At 44.7% G+C, this 17,653-nt stretch overlaps 1 long non-coding RNA gene across 2 annotated transcripts in view; it reads right to left on the bottom strand.

The window, feature by feature from the left end:
* Nucleotides 1–17,653, bottom strand: part of LOC140735928 (uncharacterized) — a 48,074-nt gene extending 30,421 nt beyond the window's left edge. For both annotated transcript variants that reach the window (XR_012100840.1, XR_012100839.1), the window contains exon 1: nucleotides 17,552–17,653. This is a non-coding gene — a long non-coding RNA (uncharacterized lncRNA). The remainder of the gene's footprint in view (nucleotides 1–17,551) is intronic.

Raw genomic sequence — 17,653 nt, 5'->3', positions numbered from 1 at the left:
GGAGATACAGGCAGAAAGGATAAAGATAGAACAGGTACAGAGAGAAATGCAAGAACAGATTGAACGGATGAAATACTTGAGGGAGGAAAAGGAATATGAGGAGTATCGATTATACCATAGAAATAAACAGACTAGAAAAGGTGACTCATTGGAGGAGCAAGAGTTAAGTGGAGAGAGAGAGGATGTGAGAATTTGTGGGGAAGAGGTAGGAGGCAGAAGCCTAGAAGGAAAGAAGGAGGCAGTAGGGGAGTGACTTGCGGAAGTAGAGAGAGAGCCAGATAAGTTATTAAAAGGGGATTGCCAGGAGAGATGCGAAAAATATTCTAGGGGCCAACCAAGTATTGAATCAAGACAGAAAGGAAGGACTCCACAGGGAGACTGAGGGAAGAAGAGGACCCCGGAGACATTTGTGTGGGAGGCAGTAAAGACATGCCCTGAGACAGATGGGGAGTCAGGTGAAGAGGAAAGCCAGGGCAGGTGGGAAGGAGGAGGAAGAATGATGCCGTTGTTAGTTAAAGGATCAGGACAAGTGCAGTATATCCCTTGGGGATCCCAGGACCTAGAAGGGCTGAAAAACACTCTGCCCAATTTACATGAAGGAGCAGGGAAATGGATTAGAGCCTTTGAAGAAGAAACAGCGGGACGATTATTGGCTATGGGAGATTTGAAGGCACTGTTGATAAGGTTGATGGGAACCTCCAAATTTAATGAACTAATGGAAATGGCTGGCATAGTAAACTCGAACGACCTAAGAACTGATGGAGATGGGTTTGACAGAGTGAGGCAGAGGGTATGGCAGGCCCTCAGAAAGCTTTATCCACCCAAAGTGGACCCCAAAGCCTTAAAAGGGGATCCACTGGGAGGCACGAAAAACCACAACAAAATCAGGTCATCTTTTACTCGCTCAGCTATTCACAGTATCAGAAATTTAGACCGGGGTGCCCAAAATTTGCATGCCACTGTATATCATGAACAGTTTAATTTGGAAGGCTTCATTTGTGCAAGTCTATGTTTTATTTTGTAAAGGAGGGCCATATACCAGCTCATTTGCTAAGCAATGCAAGCCTTCTAGTCTTTATTTAAATGGAGTTGAAAGTGCCATCAGTTGACCAATGTCGCACCACAGATTAGATCGTTTTCTCGGTGTGCGGGTGGTTCATTAATCCCAGAATCAATCGACTAGGGTTTTTCTGTTACTTAAACAAGATACCTTTTTGAGAAAGTTCATTCTCCAGTAGATATTCATTCTGCTGATATATCAGTTGATCATTAGTATACGGCCACACAGTGAAATGAAACTTCAGTCAGCATTCGTAATGGTATCAAGATCAGTCTGAATGAAGACCTAAATCTGAATATCAGGATAGTTCATGAATAGGTCTCCAGTGCAGAATGAAAGAATACATTCGTGACCTAATCTGAGATCTGCTGCCATGCATCTGCAACTGTTGATTCAGTCAGTGTAGCCCTGACTGAATTTTAATGATTATCCTTGGGACACTAGACATTAACAAGATACTACCCATCGTACACAGACAAAAAAAAGGAAATCCTTGTGGTAATAGAGAGCATCCAGAAATGGGCATGAAAAATCTGAGAAAAGGAATTGTATTGGTAGTTACAATGGTACCACATACAGCTCCAGCAAAAAAAATATCCAGACCTCTGCTGCTGTCTATGTGTAGCTTGCCCAATTTCCCTACGAACATGTGGGGACCGTGATTTCCTTCTACATCCCAAATATGTTGGTTCATTAGCTATCGTAAATTTATGTGGGTAATAGGAGAATTGGGGCAGGTGGGGAGAAAGCTGTTGGCCACATGAGAGAGAATAGTTCACAAGGAAAGAGCTGGAGAAATAGGGTTGATGGGGGTTCTCTGAACCAGTATACACTTAATGGGCTGAAATATGAAATATGGAAGTAATGAAGCAAAATTGAGTGTGTCTTCTGTCTGTTATCCAGAACAAACTTTCAAATGAAGTCCACTTGATTTTAAGCTAGTGATAAAGAAAATATGGATGAAAGAAAAATGGAAGGTTATGGGATAGTGTGGGTTTAGTACTTTTTTTAAGGATTATATGGGTCGGCACAACATGGAGGGCTGAAGGGCCTGTACTGTGCTGTAGTGTTCTATGGTTCTAAAACTTTAACCATCCAAATGTGAGTAATTAGTCTAAGTAACAAGCATAGCATTAACTAATCATATACTAATATAATAGCATATACTAATCAATTGATTGTTGGAACGACAGATAACACACTATGTGTCTGACATTTGCAACCTGGAAACTTCAGAATGACAGAAAATAAAGTGCCATGTAGGAGGGAAGGATTAAATTGATCTTAAGAGTAGGTTAAAAGGTTGTCACAACATTGTGGGTCAAAGGGCCTGTACTATGCTTTAATGTTTCACCCTTTAATATTTCTGCAGAAGAGCCTTAAATGCAAAAATTGGAAATTTAAAATATTATAAAATGTGAAGTGATGAAATTAAATTCTGCTTGGGCCAAACAAAATTGTACTTGTGGTGATAATTCCTTCCTTATTATTCCAGAACTCATCTTTTTCCTGAAATCTAGGTATCACCATGTACAGATAAATACAATATCAATATGCCCAAAGCCATTGACAAGTCATAGTGAGCACTGTAAATTCAAAAGCTGACGAGGTGGCAAGTACACTGCGCAAGATGATTATCAAAGGAATGGCAAAGGGCAGTAGACATTTAAAGTGTTATTATGATTGCAAAGCAGGAATGAAAATTGCCAGATTGTGTACAACAGGTGCCACAACCATGGACTCTGCCACGGGGTTCTGAATGTCCTCACAGGCAGGCTGTAGAAAGGGTTCAGCAATCACACTTGTGAGTATACACATTCCAGACAATTAGTGTCTCATCCCTTCCTCTCATTTCAGTTTTGTTGAGACTTGACCAAAAGCAGCACAGAGTCAGCATACCCCGCTTACCATTGTCCTGGTTCTGGGGAAGAAGTCTACGTTTAGACTGACACTGCTAAGAAGCGGCATTTACTTAGTATTGAGCGACTACTGCCAGGCTGTTGTATCGGCATTAACTTTGTTTTGGGAGTTCTAACTAACGGCTCTATTGGGCTAATATTTATTGTTTTCCTTTTATTTCTGCATATTTCCTATTAAAAATCTGTGAACTGTTGATCATGTTCAGTGTCTCCTTCTTTTGGCACTTGAGCCATAACGCACATCCTCGTCAACCGGCCTTGACCAGAAGGAAAGGGACCCTGCAGAGAGAGAAGAGCTGGCCTTGGCCCTGACATTCATTGGCCAGATAGGAGAGAAGTTACAGTCAGTTGAAGCTGTGTTGACTGTAGGAGTGCAACAGATACTCTCAGAATGACAAGCCCATTCCAGACCGAAAATTGTGGAGAAACTAAAATCAGTAGAAGCTGGATTGGCCAACTTTTATCACACAGTGTGACAGCTACGTACTTTTGGAGCGGCAGGCCCAGTCTCACCTGAAAGAGCAGGTGTCAGCCCTGGCAGGGACAGTTCGGCAACTCAACGCAGACAGCTGGAATCAGATGTTAATGCTTACTGCTCTCACGGCCATGGATCAGCAGCTTACCACTGACACCCAGAATCAGTGACAGCCACTACTGCTCTCACAAACACATTCAGCAGCCTTTAGCCATGTCAGTCCCACTTCCAGCCTCTCCCAGATCCTCCTTTTCAACGTCCTCAGCAGCCTCGGCCTCTAATGCTTCAATTCCCTAACAGTGACTGGAACAGAACCCAGTATTCCTCCACCAGGCAGCTACTGCTCTGACCACAATGGCTGCAGGAAGTTAAGTTAGCCAGAGTGAGCTAACTTTCCAAGTTCAGGCTGTTCAGTTTGGTGATGACGTGCATAACTGGTGTACATGGTGACTCTCTTAGAAAGACTCCCACTCAGCTGATCAATGCTTTACAGGAACAAGGTTCCCACCTAGTGCAGTCACGTTGACAATTGGTTATTGAGTTCAAGAGTGTTTTTGATCTTTTAGTACAGGATCAGGAGGCTGCCCACCTACTCCTGGACTTCTGCCTAAGTAGAGGGACATGGAGGGACTATGCAGTAAAGTTCCGCATGCGTGTGGTGGAGAGAGATCCCTCACTACGGCTTTCCAGTGGGGATTGAGTGCAGCGGTTTGGCAAAAGATCACAAGCAGGGCAGTTCAGATGACCTCATTAATCTGGCTATGCAAATTGACAACCAGGCAACTGAGTGGCTCAAAGAAAGTTTGCCCAGGCTACCTACTCCTTAGATCACTGGTTGTCTGTACCCTCTCTAGCATCACCCAGTACACAGTCTGCAGAGCCTATGCAGGTGGGCCGCATGTACCAATCTCAGGAGGAACGAGATTAGCACAGGACAACAGGTTCCTGCCTCTATTGTTGCAATCCAGGACACTTCCAGGCTTCGTGTTGCAAGCGCTCAGTCAAAGAGGATACCTGTCAGCAGGAAGGAGAGTTCTGTTGGGTTGGTTCTCCCTGCCAGCATTCTCCCTAAATGAATAATGCTTCCAGCTTCCTTGTTGTGAAAATCTCAAACTCATATGCTTCAGGGATTTGTTGACTCCAGGGAACTTCATGGATATTTCTTACTCAAAAATGGAGGGTTTCAACTCAGCAATTGAGAGAAAATGTTGACAACAAGGCCCTGAATGGTTGGACTCCTGGGCACTGGCAGGCCCTGCCTTTCCACAGAACTCCTCCAACTTGTGCTAGAATACAACCATAGGGAACAGCTCTTTCTCTGTCGGGTAGATTCACCTGAACTGCTGTTGGTGCTTGGCTTTCCTTGGTTATCACAACACAACCCACTGATTAATCAGTTCCTCAGGGCACTCCAAGAGTGGAAACCAGCAGACCCATATACCTCAAAGTTTAAAGTAAATTTATCATCAAAGTACATATATGTCACCGTATACAACCCTGAGATTTATTTTCTTGCAGGCATACTCTGAAAATCCAAGAAACATAATAGAATCAGTGGAAAATCACACCAAACAGGATGGACAAACAACCAATGTGCAAAGTCAACAAACTGTGCATATACAAAAGAAAAATAAGAACTAATAATAATAATAATAATAAAAATAAGCAATAAATATTGAGAACATGAGATGAAGAGCCCTTGAAAGTGAGTCCATAAGTTGTGGAGACACTCCAGTGATAGGGCAAGTGAAGTTATCCCCAATGCTTCAAGAGTCTAATAGTTGTAGGGTAATACCTGTTCCTGGTGTGGGTCCTGAGGGTCCTGTACCTTCTTCCTGGTGGCAGTCAGAGCATAGCCAGAGTGGTGGAGGTCCTTGATGATGGATGCTGTTTTCCAGTGACAGTGCTTTGTGTAGATGTGCTCATTGGTGGGGAGGACTTTACCCGTGATGGACTGGGCTGTATCCGCTGCTTTTCACAGCATTTTCCATTCAAGGGCATTGGTGCTTCCATACCAGGCTGTGATGCAACCAGTCAATATACTCTCCACCACACATCTATAGAAGTTTGTCAAAGTTTTAGATATCATGCTGAATCTTTGCAAATGTCTAAGGAAATAGAGGCGCTGCTGTGCTTTCTTCATAATTGCACTTACCTGCTGGGCGCAGGACAGATCCTCTGAAATGATAACACCAAGGAACTGACCATCTCCATCTCTGATCTCCTGGTTTCCTCCTCCTGAAGGCAATAATCAGCTCTTCGGTCTTGCTGACATTGAGTAAGAGGTTGCTGTGGCTCCATTCAGCCAGATTTTCCATTTCCCTCCTATATGCTGATTTGTCTCCACCCTTGATTCAGCCTACGACAGCGGTGTCATCAGCAAACTTGAATATGACATTCGAGCTGTGCTTAGCCTCACAGCCATAGGAATAAAGCGAGTAGAGCAGGCGTCTAAGCACACGGCCTTGTGGTGCATCTGTGCTGATGGAGATTGAGGAGAAGATGTTGCTGCCAATCCAAACTGACTGGGATCTGCAAATGAGGAAATCGGAGATCCAATTGTACAAGAAGGTATTGAGGCCAAGGTGTTGAAACTTATTGATCAGTTCTGAGTGGATGATGGTATTGAATGCTGAGCTGTTGTTGATAAAGAGCATCCTGAAGCTCCAGGGTTGTCTAGACGTTCCAGGGTTGAGTGAATGAAGAGCCAATGAAACGGCATCTGCCGTGGACCTGTTGTGCCAGTAGACAAATTGGAATGGATCCAAGTTGCATCTCAGGCAAGAGTTGATGTGTTTTATGACCAACCTTTCAAATCACTTCATTACAGTTGATGCAAGTGCTACCTGAGGCAGGTTACCTCGATTTTCTTACACAACAGTATAACTGAAGCCTGCTTGAAGAGATTGGGTATGTCAGACTGCCAAAGCGAGGGTTTAAAGATATCCGTGAACATACCAGCCAATTGATCAGCACAGGCACCCCACCTGGGCTGGATGCTGTCCTTGGGTTCACCCTCCTGAAGGATGCTCTTAAGTCGGCCTCAGACACTAAAATCACAGGATGTAGGAGTTTGTGAAGGTTTCTCCATGTTTTGATAGTCAAAGCGAGAGTAGAAGGCATTGAGCTCATCTGGGAGCAAAGCCTTGTTGTCATCTATGTTGACTGGTTTCTCTTTGTAGGAGGTGATAGCATTCAAGCCCTCTCACAGCTGTCTAGCATCCTTCAGTGATTCAAGTTTAGTCCAGAATTGTCGCTTCACCTGTGAGATGGCTTTCCAGAGTTCTTAGCTGGACGTTTTGTATCTTACTTGGTCGCCAGACCTGAATGCCATGAATCTGGCCCTCAGCAGATTGCTAATTTCATGGTTCATCCAGGACTCCTGGTTGGGGAAGTCTGAATGATTTTGTGGGGGCACACTTGTCCGTGACAGTTTTATAAAGCCTATGACAAACAAGGTGCATTCATTCAGATCCTCTGACGAGCCCTTGAACACGGCGGCCCAGTCCACTGACTCGAAGCAATCCCATAGCCACTCCTCTGCCTCCCGTGACCACATCTTTGTTGTCCTGATCTCTGGCGCCTCTGCCTGTATGTGATCAGATTTTCTGAACTTCAGTCTGGGAATGGTCGGCAGTCCTGATGGTAGTATAGCACTGGTCTAGTATATTGAGACCTCTGGTGCTGCAAGGTTATATGCTGTTGCCTACCCATCTGGGTCCAGCACAAGCCCCTGTCTACAGATCCCCTCTGGTGTCAACTGCCACTATGGACCTGTCTGGTATTCCAGCTGAATATGCTGACCTTCTTGAGGTCTTCAGTGAAACGAAGGCCTCCTCTCTGTCTCCACACCAGCCATACGACTGTATCATTGACCACTTACCTAGTACTTGTCCTCCCTGGGGCAGGCTCTTTTCCCTTTCTTGTCCTGAAATGGTGACCATGGAAGAGCACATCCAAGAGGCATTGACCTTAGGGTTTATCCATCCATCAACCTCACCAGCAAGGGCAGGTTTCATTTATGTGAGCAAGAACAATGGCGAGCTCCTTCCCTGCGTTGATCACTAGCCCTTCAACAACATCACGGTGAAGACCCACGACCCTCTTCTGCTGCTTGCCTCTGTGTTTGAATATCTCCAGCAAGCAACTATATTTTCCAAGAAAGATCTGCACAATTCTTAAAACTTTGTTTATATCTGAAAAGGGGATGAGTGGAAGCCAGCCTTCAAAACCTCTACTGGCCACTAAGAATACCTCATGATGTCCTTTGGTCTGTTTATCAGGCTCTGGTCAACAATGTGCTCTGGGATGATCTGATCTATTCCCACTTTCACCACGTGTAGAATGTCCAGTGGATTCTCAGAAGACTCCTCATGAGTAACCTTTACTCCAAGCCAAAGAAGTGTGAGTTCCTCAAGGAACTGGTGTAATGTTGGGGCTATAACCTCACCCCTTCTGGTGTTCAAATGGACCTGTGTGAAGTTCAGGCAATCAGAGTTGCCCAAACCAACTATGGTCAAACAGGTTAACGTTTCATGGGTTTGCAAACTTATATCACCTCTTCATCAGAAACTTCAGTTCCATCGCAGACCCCTAAATGCATTCAGCAAGAAGACCTCTGCATGATTCCTTTGGGCTAATGAAGTGGGCCAATCATTCTTAGAACTAAAGCGAGGCTTCACTGCTGCCTTAATGCTGCAACATCCAAGCCCATCCCATCCATTCACTGACAAGATGGATGCATCAGACACTACCGTTGGAGCTGTACTCTCCCAGTGCTCCTCTGTGGATAACTGGCTGCAATCCTGTGCCTCTCCTGTCACTGGACTGCTGCCAAGTGTAAGTCTGATGTCATAAACCAAGAACTTCTGGCTGTCAAGGAGGGTATTGAGGGGCTGGCTGTAGGACGCAAAGCACCCCTTTTTGGTATGGACAGATCACAAGAACCTCTCATAAATTCAGAACGCCAAGAAGCTTAATTCCCATCAAGCATGGTGGGCTCTTTTCTTCACCCACACCTATGGTCCCGGCAGTAAGAATACCAAGGCCAGTGCTCTCTCACAGCAGTTTGGCCTATCTGTAGACACCACAGATCCAAAGACCATCATTCCTTGCTCATGCATTGCTGCTCCAGTGATCTGGGGAATAGAGGCAGAGATGAGGGTCACCCAGCTGATGGATCCAGGCCCAGGTGGAGGGCCCCCCCCTCCCAAATGGCTACTTTCCCTGGCACTGTGCACCCCAAAGTGTTGGAATGGTGTCTGGTTGGACATCCAGGAATTCACCAGACCCTGGAATTTACCAAGAGACAATTTTGGTGGCCATCTATGTCCCAGGATGTCCAAAACTTCATCTCTCCCCGTCACATTTGTGCCCACAACAAAGCATCACGTCAACACCCTGAGGGTCTGTTATGTCTGCTGCCTGTGCCTCATCACCCCTGATCCCACCCCTTGGTGGATTTGATCACTGCCCTGCCTCCGTCTGATGGAAGCACTACCATTTTGGGGGTTGTGAACCAATTGTCCAAGGCTACCCACTTTATTGCTCTTCCTAAGCTCCTGTCAGCCCATGAGATGGCCACCCTCATGGTTCAGCATGTGTTCAGGCTGCACACTTCCCTCGGGATATAATGTCTGATCAGAAATGACAGTTCATGTCCCGTTTTTGGAAGGCCTTTGGTTATCTTGTGGGAGGCACAGCCAGCCTCTCATCTGGATTCCACCTCCAATCTAACGGCCAAACTGAGAGAGTGAATCAGGAGCTGGAGACAAACTTGCGTTACCTTTCCTCTTCCAACCCATCATCCTAGAGCTCCCAATTGGTTTGGGGAGACATTGCCCACAATAACTTCCAGTCATCCTCTACTTACACATCCCCCTTTGAATGCCAAAAGGGATTGCAGCTAACGCTCTTCATTGACCAAGAGATTGACGTGGGAGTTCCCGCTGCTGAACAGTTTGTCCAATGCAGCAAGAGAACTTGGAGATGTGCCATGGCCTCTCTGTTGTGTACTCAGTAACAACACGCCAGCACACTGACAGGTGAGGCCTCCCAAGCTGGGGAGAAAGACTGGCTAGCATCTAGTTTCCCTTGAAAGTCAAGAGCCGCAAGTTGACCTCATGCTCTATGGGACCATTTGGGGTGGAGAAGAATATCAACAAGGGCTCATGTAGATTTTGCTTACCATCATCAATGAAAATTCACCCAGTTTTCCATGTTTCCCAACTCAAGTCAGTGTCTACCTCTCCACGGCTTCGGGTTACCACCCCTTTCCTCCCCACTGGTGAATGGGTCCATCGTCCATTTTGTGTGCACCTCCTGCTCTCTCACCAGGTGTGGGGCAGGATCGAGTGTCTCGTGGATTGGGAGGATTGTGGCCCCGAGGAATGTTCTTGGTTCCAGCCCATGGCATCCTGGAAAAGTTTCTCATCCAGGACTTCTGGCGGGGTCAGGTCTCTGCCACCTTGGGAGCTGTGCATTGGGTGGGGAGCCCTGTCACAACCGTGGATCTGCCACAGGGACTGCGTGCCCTCACAGGCGGGCTGCAGAAAGGGTCTAGCAATCATGTGTGTGAATACGTACGTTTCAGCCAATTAATGCTTTATTGTGGTAGTATTCAACTCCCCTCCTGATGTTTGTCTTGTCAAGACTTAGCCAAAAACAGAGCAACGTCAATGCACCCTGCTGACCTTTGTCCTGGTTCAGGGAGAGAATTTAGACTGACACTGGGAAAAAGTGATTCATTTAGCATTAAGCCTCTACTGCCAAGCCACTGTATCACATTAGCTTTAGTTAGAAAGTTCTAGTTAATGGTCCTGTTCTCCCAGTGTTTATTGTTTTTCCTCTATTTCTGCACAGTTCCCATTGTCAGTGAACTGTTGGTCGGCTTCAGCGTCTCTCTCTCTCTCTCTCTCCCCCCCCCCTCCCCCCCCCTTCCTACCTGGACTATAATGTACACTCTTGTCAGCAAGTCACACAAGTAGCAGAAAGAACAACATATCTGCATTATATAAATATGTGCATATAAATATAGAACATAACACGGCATTACAGACCCTTCAGTCGAAATGCTGTACCAAACGAATTAAGCTTATGACACCTAATCCCTTCTGCTTATAAACAGATGGCCCATATTCTCCCATTCTCTGCATTTTCACATGCCTCTCTTGTGAGTTTCTGCTGTCAAATCTTCCCCAATGATCACCCCTGGCACCCATAACTCTAAAAATAAACCTGTCCCACACATCTTCATTTTCAGCTGAAATCGTATGGGAGATTTTGATTTTGGGAAAAGTTACCAGCTATCTATGTATGACTCTCATAATTTTATAAACTTTTATCAGGTGTCTCCTCAGCCTCAACCTCTCCAGAGGAAACAATGTTAGCTTGTCCAATCTCTCCTTATATCACACATATCCTCTAATCCAGGTTACATTTTGGTAAGCTTTTTCTGAACCCTCTCTATATACCCCACATCCTCCCGAGATGGGGCAAGGCACCCAAAACTAAATGTTATACATCAGATCTAAAATCCATGTAGCAGCATCCACTGCTCTACCTTCATCAATCACCTTCAACAGGTTAGTAAGACCCAACTTGCCTCACATAAAGCTGTGCCGACTGTCCCAAACTAAGCTATGCTTTTCCAAATGCTCATAAACCCTATCCCTAAGAATCCTCTTCAATAGCTTTCCTACCACTGACATGAGACTAACCGGTCATTAATTTCCAGGATTATCTCTGTTTCCCTTTAGTACGCAGAGGATAACGTTTACATTGGGAACGTTGATTGACCTGCCACAAGAACTAGGCAGCGGTCCACTCATGGAGCCTTGTCTGGATGGTTCTGTCTGAGCAGGTGAAGTTAACAGTGGACATGAATCCCTTAGTCTCCGAAAATAAAAGTATTTCATAATATGCCAGATGTTTCAGTTTACAGAAATATTAGTTGCAGCACATCTCTGCATTCACCACTTCATAGAGGCTTTGCTATGCAAGCAGAGAGGTATTCGTCCTCTTGCTGGCTCAGAGAGATCCAGACTGTTCGTATGGTGTTGGGATATCTACATCGGAAGTTGGATACATTCTTGAGCAGCTCCCACACTCTTCTACACGGATCGCTTGCAAAAGATATCGATGGTCAATCGCATCGACAGTGTGCAGGAAGCTAGCAGGACATCTTCACTCTGAGCCAGTCCGCTGTGCTCAGCATATCGCTGCTGCCATTCCAGGCACACAGATGCTTCATAGAGGACAAGGTCATTCTCTCCATGTACTCCTCTGCAAGTGTGAAGAGCAAGCATTCAACAAAAGTGGTGGAGTTGGTACAAATTTGGAGGAAAGCGCTGCTGAATTCTTCAACGTGATTGGCTACTTGGATATATCGATACAGCGCAGGTGGTACAAAAGAATTGGCCCTGTCCATTCTCCCAAATATTCTATAGTGCCCTGGCCCATAAATCACGCTAATTAATAGCACCATTTTCTTTACATTCGGGTCTAATCACATCCATAAGGATGAGGTGCAGTTTGGCAATTGATTGGAGTACGGTTCTGATGGTGGGAGGCTGGCATATTTGATGCCGGTCATGTTGTCCCCATGATTAGAACTGATTGAGTTGTCCTCACAGTTGGGGCTTGATTTCAAAGCTAGTCTTCAGACTTCTGATACGTCTAACTTGTTTGTCCCACTTGCCTCTTCCCCCTCCTTCCGGTGCTTCAATGTGTCTGCACATCATGCAATAAGAATGGACTTTGCTGTATTACTTGTGGATCTCCTTCACTCTGGGAACCCCACCCACACTCACTGCACCTAATCTTTAGTCCGCCATCACAAAATACTTGACTGAAAACGGATAAATGGCAATTGTTGAAAGCTGTTTGAGCAATGGAATGTCATGTCCCTTCACTTTTTGCAACAGAAAATTGTCCAGAGCAAAAAAGAAGCCACCTTTCATTTTCCAGGCTGCTGGGGTATGTGCTGAGTGCACTGGTGCACACCTTTCACTTGGTGCAGCTCAGTGAGGAAGGACCACAGCATAGGGTTCTTCTGCTAAAGGAGAGGGAGAGGCTGAGTTGTGTGAGGAAGCCCCTAATTATTCTAGTAGTGTACCACCCAAGAACGCAATAAGGAATGCAATAGAACAGTAATGAAAGCATTGCCTGTGTAATATAAGAATGAAATGGATCACAAGGTTTATTCTTGTATATATGTTTTTATTCTGAACAAAGTTTATTTTGATATAAAGAATCTCCGGTTCTCGGAGTCTCTCTTCTGCTGTTTGAATTTTTAACTCGCAGACAAGTAACGTTTGTTTGTTAATCATCAGCATTTACCATGTCCTTTCTATCCAGAATGGCACCTAATATGTAACAAAAATGTGATTTAACATTATGCTGAAAAGATGGTCTTGACCACTGTGCTTCACCTGCTTAGAGCAGGAAGAGGACATTTGTGCCTGTTGCACTAATCCATGAAACCAAGGCTGATCTTTCACTCAGTGTGACATTCCTGCACTGCCCCCTTCATGCCCACAAGTCAGATTGTGCTGATCAGAGCAGAGGCAAGCAGAAGGTGGCATTTGTGCCTAACTAAATGGAGGGTCAGTCTTGCTGAGGTGAGACCGACAAAGAGTAACACCTGAATTTATTGAAAAGCAAACAGAAGTTTATCTGCTGATCTGGAGATCTGAAATGAATATAGATAATGTTTGAAATACTAAGCAGGTCAGGCAGCCCAGCTGTCTGGCTGAACAGCTGAATACTTAAAACATTTAAAAGATTTTGTGAAAAGACAGATTGTTAGAGAGAGTGGACTAGAAATGTTCTTGTTTATTGGGCGGATTGGAGGAGTGCACATAGTGACTGTGTCATTCATCTGAGTGAAGAATTACCGGTATCTCTTCACTTAGCTCTAAATGCTCTATTCTTTATCCAGGGACTGTAACTCCTAATGCATGTCTCTACAGCCAAGAGAAATACTCTCCCTGCATCCACCCCCTCAAGCTTTGATGTTGCTGTGTTTGTCAAGCTTGGCATTTAGCTTGCATCATCAGTCAAGGTGATATCCTCAGTGTGCAGTTGATGGTGTTCTCTCTAGGAGTGTTCATGTTTATACAGCCCCTCCCCTCCATTTGCTTGCCTCGGTCCTGAATGGCTACCTCTTCAGCTGTCCTTTGAATTCTATTGGGTCGCATTTCTTTGGCTCTTAGGGGTTCATAGACAATGTCTATTTCAACATATTTGCTTTACTGAGTTAACAGAAGAGAACCACACTTCTAAAAATTCTCATGCTTGCCTCGTGTTTGCCTGCGCCAGAACCTCCCTGGTGTCCAAGTTAAAGTTCATTCCCAGAGAGGAACACCAACAACTGCACACTGAGGATGTGTCCTCAAATGGTGATGGAACATCCGCAAAATCATTGCCAAGCCTGTCGTACACTGCAACATCAAACACCTCAACGCAAGCTACCAATATTTGCCACCATCTGAAACCACATCAAGCTTTCTAAGATGTGTTCATGTACCATTAAGGTTACCATTGCAGAGAATATTCTTGTAATATATCAAGGTTTTTTTTTAAAATGATGGAAGCTCTGCTTGCTGAAGGTGATGCTTTGGCAGCGTGATCTCATCAATTGAAAGACTCCTCATTCAGCTGTTGGCCACAAATCTCATGGGAGTCAGAAGCTGAACTGCTGGCATGGAAGCGCAGTGGTCAGCATAACCCTATGACAGCAGTGGGTTCATTTCCTGCCGCTGACGGTAGGGAGTTTGTCCATTATCCCCGTCAGCACATGGGTTTCCAGCAGGTGCTCTGCTTTCCAAAGATGTACAGTTTAGCGGGTTGACTGGTCACATGGATGCAATAGGGTAGCATAGGATCATGTGCTGGAAGGGCCTGTTACTGGACTGTATCTCCAAATAAAAATGAACACCTTTAGAACTTCTTCAGAATCCTGCCTGAAGAAATGTCCAGCTGGAGAAGGGCTGTTGGTTCTTCTCATTGGGCTGCTTCGTGTGTCGTCCTCCAGTTACAGTCAGCATTTGAAGCTTACTTTTTTCTGCAAGCATGTCTGACCCTTTGCACTCTGGTGCAAACTTTCAGACTTAGCAAGATATCAGAAGTTTCCCTTTAGTATTGGCAATCATCCATTTAGCAATGAGGCTCCTTCAGTGTTTGTATAGTGCTCTCTAATCAGATCTGCAAGGGAAACCTTAACATATAAGATAGCCAGCCTTAAATTCTGTGCAAGTTTGAATAACAGGACATGGCAATTGTCAAATAAAGGCAAGATGGCAGCTGCTGGCAAGACAGAAGCATGAAGACATTTTGCTGGTAGTTGTAGACTGGCCAGCCATTCAGGGTAGAAGGAAATTTTGTAATAATTAAAAAGCAAGTAATCTGCAGATACTGAAAATCTGAAATAAAAGCTAAAGAAGCACTAAGCAAATAAGGCAGCACCTCTGGAGGAAAAATGAAAGTTAACGCTTATGGTCAATGGCCACCAGTTGGAATGAGAACATTTATAAAGCAGACATACTTAAGTTGCAGGGAAGCGAGGGTGACGGTGACAGCAAAGTGACAGAGATTGAGAGGAGATGGGTGACAGACATCGCCATTGGCTGTGGGATTTCCAGTTTTTTGCTCCTGGATTCCCAACCAGTTTGGATGGCAACTCATTTCTTTCTCTTTCCACAAATACTCTGCTCTCTCAGCATCCTTTCTTTTGGACCTCTGTCAGTGGCTGCATTCTCTGTTTTACAGTTCCAGCAGATTTTGTTTTGCTTCTGTCCTCCCCTACATTTAGATCTCCAGCAAGACCAACTATCACGAACAAAGCCTCAGCCCCTCGCAGTCATTCAGTCCTTTTTTCTGCCGGAGGATTGTGGCTCCTGGGTCGTGACCTTCCAGCCAACAAAGTGGAAACATTCCATTCAGCCTCCATTCGGCAGGTACACTCGGTGGGCACTTCATTAGGTACCTATACCAAGTAAAGTGGCCACTGAGCAGGCGTTCCTGGTCTTCTGCTGCTGTAGCCCTTCAACTTCAAGGTTCAACGTGTTGTACATTCATAGATGCTATTCTGCACACCACTGTTGTAATGTGTGGTTATTGGAGTTACTGTTGCCTTCCTGTCAGCTTGAACCAGTCTGGCCATTCTCCTCTGACCTCTCTCATTATGAAGGAATTTTGGCCACAGAACTGCCGCTCACTGGATACTTTTTGTTTTTGCACCGACCTCTAGAGACCGGTGTGCGCAAAAATCCCAGGAGATCAGCAGTTTCTGAGATACTCAAACCACCCTGCCTAGCACCAACAATCATTCCACGGTCAAAGTTACTCAGTTCACATTTCTTACTCATTCTGAAGTCTGGTCTGAACAACAACTGACTTTCTTGACCATGTAGGCATGCTTTTATGCACTGAGTTGCTGCCACGTGATTGGCTGATTAGATTTTGCATTAACGTGTACAGGCATACCTAATAAAGTGGCCACTGAGTGTAAAACACCCCCTAAATCCAGGGCTACTGCCTTCCACACTGACTTTTAAACTCACCATTCACAAACTTTAATCCAAGATCAGGTCACGGTTTCAACTGTTCTGTTGAGATAACCCCCCCCCCCCAAGGCCCCTTTATTGGAACCATTGACTCACCGTTCACCAGTTTCAGACTTTGTCTCCCAAACATTTGTTGCTTTCCAAAGAAAACAATGTATTGACTAAATGTCATTTACTGTGTAAACTGCCACCTCACACTCACAATTCAGAAGCTAAAGCAAACAAAATACATCTACAAAATGTTGTTCCCTCTGTCAATACACACGTTACCTCTTAAAATAAATAAATTTGGTTTTGAAATAAGAAAAGATTTCTGCCACCAATATAAACATTAATTCAGTAAATAACTGAACCTGTGTCCAAAAAATGGTCCATTATAGGACCATGGACATTCAATTCTGAGCAGGGATAGGCATCAGTAGGGAATTCTTTTTCCAGGATCCAGATCCTTACATTGGAATGGCCTGGAGAGACTCTCAATTCTGAAATGATGAGAACCACCCCCCTCCCAACAAGAAATAGGCTTGTGCGGGCCTCCAATTAAACAGGACTCCGCGTTTGTACTTAGCCGTGAATCAAGATATCTGGTTTGAATAAATCTACGTATTTTGCTTTCTGCTACTGTTTGCAGTGATAGAGCTTATCAGTGTGTCTGGAGGGCAGCAAATAGTTAGAATTTTTAACTCAATACAACTTGGAAGCTCAGTTGCTGACCACATTCAAGACAGTTTGATAGATCTCTGGATATTAAGGGAATGGTTTTGAGGCAGAAGACTAGCCACAATGATTTTGAATAATGAAAAACACAAAAGACCAAATGGCCTACTTTCTCCTTTTGCTTATTTGCTTGTGCTTGTCTTCAGATTTTATATTTTTTCACTAATATTCAGCCACTTCTATTTAACATACTGGACTAGAATTTCATCACAGAAAAAAAGTTGGGGACGGTGCTACTATATTACTGATATTCCAGAAAACAGTGCTGTTCTCTGAAACCTACAGAATTGCTTTACTATAGCTTTCTTCAAGACTTTCATCTTCAAAATCAACCTTTCGTGTAGGTTGCAATCTGCTCTAGAGCCCATCTACATGCAGGCAATGAGAAGTCTTCCAATATCCAAAACTGCAGTCAAGATTCCAGATCTGTAGTCTATAATGGTCCCATCACTTCCATCTCAGACAATAATACTACCACTAATCCACCAATCATTTGGATTAGTGGCAAGGGTATTGCTTGGTACTACAGGGAACACTGTACATCCTTTCCTCACAATTACCCATCGCTTTAGGTATCATTCAAGGAAGAGCAGAAGGTGAAAAGGCCAGGCAGACTTGCTTAAGGACCTGGTCAGAGGGAGACCAGGGCATTTGCGGAGAGACCTCGTCTGCTAGGTCCGTGCATGAGGCTGTACTCTCAGAGACCAATCTATCTGGATCCTCAAGTTTCTACAGCGACAACTAAAATTGTTCACCTTGCTCTCGAGCCATCCTCCTCCAGCAGAGCCACTCTGTTTGAGTGAAAGTTACTCACCCAAACTTCATCACAGGCCTGAAACCGACAGACAATTCCAGCATCATATTAGCAGTAGAATCTTAATAGCACCATTCCATTTGTCTACTGCAGCATGCAAAC

The sequence above is a fragment of the Hemitrygon akajei genome, chromosome 11 (assembly GCF_048418815.1).
Source record: "Hemitrygon akajei chromosome 11, sHemAka1.3, whole genome shotgun sequence".
Classification (NCBI taxonomy): domain Eukaryota; kingdom Metazoa; phylum Chordata; class Chondrichthyes; order Myliobatiformes; family Dasyatidae; genus Hemitrygon; species Hemitrygon akajei.
Note: the sequence above shows the minus strand (reverse complement) of the source record. Positions and strands in the feature narration are given on the sequence as shown.